An 8,998-nucleotide genomic window follows, 5' to 3' on the forward strand; every position below is an offset into this window, starting at 1 on the left:
AGGGTGTTGTAGCACCTCCACAAGATAGGGGTTGATAACCCTCTCGAAAAACTTGTCCTTGGGAGTGCTTGTAGACGTCATGGTGCTCTAGATCTGTAACAGAAACAACTCGAAACAAAGACAACAGATTTTTGCATGATACGGTGGTCAAAACCTTCGGGAGATCATTTAATGAATTTTTACAAACAAAAGAAGTAACGTGCAAGAAAACGGAGTCTGGGAGGCACACGAGGTGCCCACGAGGCAGGGGGCACGCCCAATAAGGGTGGGCACGCCCTCAACCCTCATGGAGGCCTCGTGTCCTCCCCGGATTACTTCTTGCTTCCCTAAATACTTAAATATTCCAAAACGAATAAAAATTGCCATTAGAACTGTTTTGGAGTCGGTTTACTTATTGTACCACATACCTATTCCTTTTCGGAGTCTGAAACGGTTTGTAAAGTGTCCCATATGTATTCCTCCGGGGTTACAGTTTCAATAATATTAGTTTCAACATTTATAGGATTACCTGAGATATAATGTTTAATTCTTTGACCGTTCACCACCTACGGATTTGTGCCTTCGAAGTTGTTGATTTTTATGACACAGGAACGATAGACCTCCTTGATAATGTAAGGACCTTCCCATTTAGAGAGAAGTTTTCCTACAAAAAATCTTAAACGAGAGTTGAATAGCAACACATAATCACCTACGTTAAACTCACGCTTTTGTATCCTCTTGTCATGCCATCTTTTAACTTTTTCTTTAAACAACTTGGCATTCTCATAGGCTTGGGTTCTCCATTCATCAAGTGAGCTAATGTCAAATAAGCTCTTTTCACCGACAAGTTTGAAATCATAGTTGAGCTCTTTAATGGCCCAATATGCCTTATGTTCAAGTTCAAGAGGTAAGTGACACGCTTTTCCATAAACCATCTTATATGGAGACATACCCATAGGATTTTTATATGTAGTTCTATAGGCCCATAATGCATCATCAAGTTTCTTGGACCAATTCTTTCTAGATCTATTAACAGTCTTTTGCAAAATTAATTTGAGCTCTCTATTGCTCAACTCTACTTGACCACTAGACTGTGGGTGATAAGGGGATGCAATTCTATGATTAACATCATACTTAGCAAGCATTTTACGGAAAGCGCCATGAATAAAATATGAACCACCATCAGTCATGAGATATCTAGGGACTCCAAACCTCGGAAAAATAACTTCTTTAAGCATCTTAATAGAGGTGTTGTGATCAGCACTACTAGTTGGAATAGCTTCAACCCACTTAGTAACGTAATCAATAGCAACTAAAATATGTGTATATCCATTAGAAGCAGGAAAAGGTCCCATATAATCAAAGCCCCAGACATCAAATGGTTTAATAACAAGAGAGTAATTCATAGGAATTTCTTGACATCTACTAATATTACCAATTCTTTGACATTCATCACAAGACAGGACAAACTTACGGGCATCTTTGAAGAGAGTAGGCCAATAAAAACCGGATTGCAATACCTTGTGTGCAGTTCTATCTCCAGCGTGGTGTCCACCATATGGTTCAGAGTGACATTTGCGTAGGATTTGTTCCTGTCCATGCTCAGGTACACAACGTCTAATAACACCATCTACTCCTTCTCAAGCTTTTAAATAGCGGATAGCGGACTGGTTGCGGATTAGGGTCCGTGTAGCGGAATGCGGATAGCGGGCGATATTGCGGGCGCTATGTCCACATAGCCAATTTAAAAAAAACACTCATAAATTTGAGATTGTTGTGTATATTTCTAGGCCATTGAAAAAATATGCCACTTAATTTGAGAAATCATCATTTATGTAAGAATATAAACTATAATTGAACAATATTTGGTCATGCAACCATGCAAGCAAGACACATTTACCAAAATAAATTACACAACACAACAACAAGGACTTATATAGCGGGCGATATTGTGGATAGCGGACGATATAGCGGTCTAACAAGTGATATTGTGCCTGCATCATGACAAAACGCTATTTTCTAACGCAACCTTAAACTAATAGCGGCAGGGTGACGCTACCGCTATTGTGGACGCAATAGCGGAGGTAGCAGAAGCTATTTAAAAGCATGCTCCTTCTTTATAAAGGTGTGGGTCATCCCAGAAGTAATGTCTTAAATCATAACAGAACTTTTTCTTTTGCTGGTATGTCAAACCAGGTGGTATAAATTTAGCAACAATGTAATTAGCATAGTCAGCATACCATGGAGCAGTACGAGAAGCATTAATGACTGCTAATTATTCATCAAAAAAGCTATCATCAATAGGTAGTGGGTCATCAAGAACATTCTCTAACCTAGACAAGTTGTCTGCAATGGGGTTCCTAGCTCCCTTTCTATCAATAATATGAAAATCAAATTCTTGGAGCAAGAGAACCCATCTAATAAGTCTTGGTTTAGCATCTATCTTTTTCATAAGATACTTAATAGCAGCATGATCAGTGTGAATAGTTACTTTAGAATCAACAATAAAAGGTCTGAACTTATCTCATGCAAATACAACTGCTAAGAATTCTTTTTAAGTAGTAGCATAATTTCTTTGAGCAGTGTCTAGAGTTTTACTAGCATATCGAATAACATTTAGTTTCTTATCAACTCTTTGTCCTAGAATGGCACCTACAGCATAATCGCTAGCATAACACATAATTTCAAAGGGTAAATTCCAATCAGGTGGCTGAACAATAGGTGCAATGATCAAAGCTTTCTTAAGTATTGCAAATGCTTCTACACAATCATCATCAAAGACAAAAGGAATATCTTTTTGTAATTAATTAGTCAGAGGCCTAGAGATTATAGAAAAGTCCTTAATGAACCTCCTATAAAAACCGGCATGACCATGGAAACTTCTTATAATTTTAATGTCCTTGGGACATGACATCTTTTCGATAGCATCAACTTTAGCTTTATCAAATTCAATACCTCTTTCAGAAATTTTATGCCCCAAGACAATGCATTCCTTAACCATAAAGTGACACTTTTCCCAATTCAAGACGAGACTAGTTTCTTCGCATCTCTGCTAAACTCGATCAAGGTTGCTTAAGCAATCATCAAAAGAGGATCCATAAACGGAGAAATCATCCATGAATGCCTCACAAATCTTTTCACAAAAGCCAGAGAATATAGCCATCATGCATCTTTGAAAGGTAGCAGGTGCATTACATAAACCAAAAGGCATACGTCTATAAGCAAAAGTACCGAAAGGGCAAGTAAAAGTAGTTTTTGATTGATCATCCGCTGACACATGTATTTGAGAGAAACCAGAATAACCATCTAGAAACCAGAAATGTGTATGTTTGGATAGTCTTTCTAGCATTTGATCAATAAAAGGTAAAGGGTAATGATCTTTCTTAGTAGCTTTATTTAATTTACGGAAATCAATTACCATCCTATAACCTGTAATATTTTTTTGCGGAATCAATTCATCTTTATCATTAGGAACAACAGTAATACCTCCCTTCTTAGGGACGCAATGAACAAGACTTACCCAATCACTATCAGCAATGGGATAAATTGTACCTGCCTCAAGGAGCTTTAGTATCTCCTTTCTTACCACTTCTTTCGTTGATGATGTCTAACTGGTTTGGAGCCTTCATCCAATTTAATTTTGTGTTGGCATAGAGTGGGACTAATGCCCTTAAGATCATCCAGAGTATATCCAATGGCAGCACGGTGCTTTTTCAGAGTTTTCAATAATATTTCCTCTTCTTGCTCTGAAAGGTTAGCACTAATAATAACAGGATATATCTTCTTTTCATCTAGATAAGCATATTTAAGATTATCAGGTAATGGTTTAAGCCCAAACACGGGATCACCCTTGGGTGGAGGGGGATCCCCTAGGATTTCAACAGGTAAGTTGTGTTTCAGAATAGGACCCTGTTGAAGGAATACTTCATCTATTTCCCTTCTTTCATTCATAACCATATCATTTTCATGGTCTAGCAAATATTGTTCTAACGGATCAGTAGGAGGTAGGGCAATAGAATCAAGACAAATAATTTCATCCTTACCAGGCAATTCTTTATCATGGGGTTGTCTACAAAATTTAGCAAAATTAAACTCATGGGACATATCTCCTAAGACAATCATAAGAACATCCTTTTTGCAATCTATCCTAGCATTAACAGTATTCAAGAAGGGTCTACCAAATATAATGGGACAAAAGCTATCTTGTGGGGAACCAAGAACAAGAAAATCAGCAGGATATTTAACTTTTCCACACAAGACTTCAACATCTCTAACAATCCCAACTGGTGAAACAGTATCTCTATTGGCAAGCTTAATAGTGACATCAATACCTTCTAACTCAGCGGGTGCGATATCATGCATAATTTCTTCATATAAGGAATGAGGTATTGCACTGCACTAGCACCCATATCACATAAACCATGATAACAATGATCTCCTATTTTAACAGAAATAACAGGCATGCCTACAACAGGATTATGTATCTTAGCATCGGGTCTAGCAATATTAGCAGCCTGTTCACAGAAGTAAATAACATGCCCATCTATATTATCATCCAAGAGATCTTTAACCATAGCAATACTAGGTTCAACTTTAATTTGCTCAGGAGGTGTATATGTTCTAGTATTACTCTTACGAACAACAATTAAAGTTTTAGCATGATCCTTTATCCTAACAGGGAAAGGTGGTTTCTCAACATAAGCAGTAGGAACAATAGGATCATTATAAGTGATAGTCTTTTATTCAACTGTAATAGGTGCAACTACTTTTACTTCAATGGGAGGATTATATTTAAGCCACTTCTCCTTAGGGAGGTCAACATAGGTAGCAAAAGATTCACAGAAAGAAGCTACTATCTCAGAGTCAAGTCCATATTTAGCGCTAAATCCGCGAAAACCATCGGTATCCATAAAAGATTTAACACAATCAAACTTAGGTGTAATACAAGACTCCTTACCATCATCGGAACCCCAATCTTCAGAGTTGCGTTTAATTCTCTCCAATAAATACCACTTGAATTCAATAGTCTTCAGCATATAAGAACCAATACAGGAAGTATCGAGCATGGTGCGATCATCGAGAGAAAGCCAAGCATAAAAATTTGGAATAATCATTTCTCTTGAGAGCTCATGATTGGGGCATGAATATAACATTGACTTAAGCCTCCCCCAAGCTTGAACAATGATTTCTCCTTCGCGAGCCAAGAATTATATATGTAATTACGATCACGATGAACAAGATGCATAGGATAGAACTTATGGTGAAATTCCAACTTCAATCGTTTATAATTCCAAGATCCCGTATCATCACATAGCCTATACCATGTCAATGCGTCCCCTTCAAAGATGAAGGAAAGACCTTCCTCTTAACAACATCATCGGGGATACCTGCAAGCTTAAATAATCCAAAAACTTCATCCACATATATAAGGTGTAAATCGGGATGCAATGTTCCATCTCCTGCAAAGGGATTAGCTAGCAGTTTGTCTATCATACCCGAAGGAATTTCAAAGTGAACATTTTAAGTAGGTTCAGTAGGTTGAGGAGAAGCTCTTTGCTCTACTGGTCGGGGCGAAGATGCCCCGAACAAGCCCCTCAAAGCATTAGTTTCCATAGTAACAGGTGACAGAAAATTTCAGCACACTATATAAATGCTTCCTTACCAAGTTCCACTTACCAAAGGCGCTTCACTCCCCGGCAACAGCACCAGAAAAGAGTCTTGATGACCCACAAGTATAGGGGATCTATCGCAGTCCTTTCGATAAATAAGAGTGTCGAACCCAACGAGGAGCAGAAGGAAATGACAAGCGGTTTTCAGTAAGGTATTCTCTACAAGCACTGAAATTGTAGGTAACAGATAGTTTTGTGATAAGATAATTTGTAACGGGTAACAAGAAATGAAAGTAAATAAGGTGCATTAAGGTGACCCAATCCTTTTTGTAGCAAAGGACAAGCATGGAAAATTTCTTATAATGAGAAAAACGCTCCCGAGGACACATGGGAATTATCGTTAAGCTAGTTTCGTCACGCTCATATGATTTGCGTTCGTTACTTTGATAATTTGATATGTGGGTGGACCGGTGCTTGGGTACTGCCCTTTCTTGGACAAGCATCCCACTTATGATTAACCCCTATTGCAAGCAACCGCAACTAAAAAAGAAGTATTAAGGTAAACCTAACCATAGCATGAAACTAGTGGATCCAAATCAGCCCTTACGAAGCAACGCATAAACTAGGGTTTAAGCTTCTGTCACTCTAGAAACCCATCATCTACTTATTACTTCCCAATGCCTTCCTCTAGGCCCAAATAATGGTGAAGTGTCATGTAGTCGACGTTCACATAACACCACTAGAGGAGAGACAACATACATCTCATCAAAATATCGAACGAATACCAAATTCACATGACTACTAATAGCAAGACTTCACCCATGTCCTCAGGAACAAACGTAACTACTTACAAAGCATATTCACATGCTCATAATCGAAGGAGTATTAATATGAATTAAGGATCTGAACATATGATCTTCCACCAAGTAAACCAATTAGCATCAACTACAAGGAGTAATCAACACTACTAGCAACCCACAGGTACCAATTTGTGGTTTTGGATACAAGATTGTATACAAGAGATGAACTAGGGTTTGATAGGAGATGGTGCTGGTGAAGATGTTGATGGAGATTGACCCCTCCTGATGAGAGGATCGTTGGTGATGACGATGGTGATGGTTTCCCCCTCCCGGAGGGAAGTTTCCCCGGCAGAACAGCTCCGCCGAAGCCCTAGATTGGTTCCGCCAAGGTTCCGCCTCATGGCGGCGGAGTTTCGTCCCGTAAGCTTGCTTATGATTTTTTCCAGGGTAGAAGATTTCATATAGCAGAAGATGGGTATTGGAGGGCCACCAGGGGGCCCACGAGGCAGGGGGGCCTGCCCAGTAGGGGTGGGTGTGCCCCCCATCCTCGTGGCCAGGGTGTGGGCCCCCTCGTGGTCTTCTTCCTCTCAATAATTATCATTAATTCCAAGAATGACTTTCATGGAGTTTTAGGGCTTGTGGAGCTGTACAGAATAGGTCTCCAATATTTGCTCGTTTTCCAGCCAGAATCCCAGCTGCGGCATTCTCCCTCTTCATGACAAACCTTGTGAAATAAGAGAGAATAGCCATAAGTATTGTGACATAATCTGTAATAACAGCCCATAATGCAATAAATATCGATATAAAAGCATGATGCAAATTGGACGTATCAGTTAGCCATGGAATGTGAAAGTATGGAGGAAAAGGAATAAAATTTATTTTCTGTTTGGGAACTGCCTATGATATATCTAGCATGGAAAGTATTGGGAACTACTCGATCGTTTTCGTTGACAGGAAAAGCATGCCACCCAAAATGTTTTTATCTCTGCTTTTTTCGCTTTGAGCTCTGGCACATCTACAAATCCCTACTTCCCTCTGCGAAGGGCCTTTCTTTTACTTTACGCAATTTTTATTTTATTTGAGTCTCCACCTTCTCTTGTAAAGCACCAACTAAGGGGCACTATGATCATACATGAGCATTGGGTGTAGCTAATATGCGAGTGTGTTCCATGAATGGATCAATTATTGAGCATAATGGGCTAGGGATAACTTGTTTTAGTATTGATATTTTGAAAGACATGGTTGCTTGTTGATATGCTTGAGTATTGAAATCTTCATGTCAAAAATAGACTACTGCTTTGAATCATATAAAAGTCCAAATGTCCATGCTACAAAGGAAATATTATGTGATGAACATGTTAGGTAGCATTCCAAATAAAAAATTCTATTTTTATCATTTACCTATCTCCAACGTATCTATAATTTATTATTATTCCATGCTGTTATATTATCAATCTTGGATGCTTTCCAATTATTTTATAGCAACTTTATATCATTTTTTGGGACTAACCTATTGACATAGTGCCCAGTGCCAGTTGCTATTTTTTGCTTTGCAGGAAATCAATACCAAACGGAGTCCAAACGCAACGAAACATTTTGGTGATTTTTCTGGACCAGGAGACATACGATGGGCCAAGAAAGTACCCGAGGGGGGCTGTGAGGGGAGCATAACCCACCAGGGCGCGCCAGGGGGGCCAGGCGTGCCTAGGTGGGTTGTGTCCACCTTGGTGGCCTCCCGCACTGCCTCTTTGTTCTATAAATACCCCAATATTTCGGAAACCCTAGGGGATTCAACGAAAATCAATTCCAGCTGCCGCAAGGTCCAGAAACCACAGATCCAATCTAGACACCATCACAGTGGGATTCATCATCCTCATTGGTGTCTCTCCGATGATGCAGGAGTAGTTCATTGTACACCTACGGTCCATAGTTAGTAGCTAGATGGTGTCGGTGTTCTGGAAATGGGGGTCCCCAGACTTGCCTGCCTGCGGCCCGCGGCGTGGCTCCACCAGCGGCCCACTGTGACCCGTATTCATCAAAAAAACACTCAAGACCCTCGCGAGGCGGACGAGACAAGGCCTCCGCAGGGGCAGCCTCATCAGGCAGACTCGTGAAGAGGCGGAGAGATCAAGGCAAGGGGTACCTCGCGAGGTTTCCGTGACGCAAGCCATGACGACTAAGGCCAGGCGGGCGCCAGCAAGCGCAGTGTCCTCGTTTCCCCTTTGCTACTAAGGGGGCAAGCGCAGGCGCGGAGTACCAAGGCATCATGCCAAGATTTCCATATCGGTGCAACAAGGCCAAGACTAGCAGGACGGCAAGACGGAGGTCATCATGGAGCCCAAGACGGCGTCATCACCAGAGCCTTTGACAGGCGAAGACCACCTTTAGTCAGGATAACTTGTACTAGCTAGCTGTCCCCTTTAAAAATGGCCATTGTTGGATCCCTTCCCGCTCAATATTTGGGAAGAGGACCAGGGCCTCTATAAATAGGGCTAGCCACCACCAAGGGAGGCATCGAGATCTTACCTTGAGCAGAACCACCCACCTAACACAAGAACACCTCGCCTCAGGAGGCTGTTCTTCCCCTTGTACTGTTCATCATCAGCCCAG

This window comes from Triticum aestivum, chromosome 1B, assembly GCF_018294505.1.
Source record: "Triticum aestivum cultivar Chinese Spring chromosome 1B, IWGSC CS RefSeq v2.1, whole genome shotgun sequence".
NCBI classification, from domain to species: domain Eukaryota; kingdom Viridiplantae; phylum Streptophyta; class Magnoliopsida; order Poales; family Poaceae; genus Triticum; species Triticum aestivum.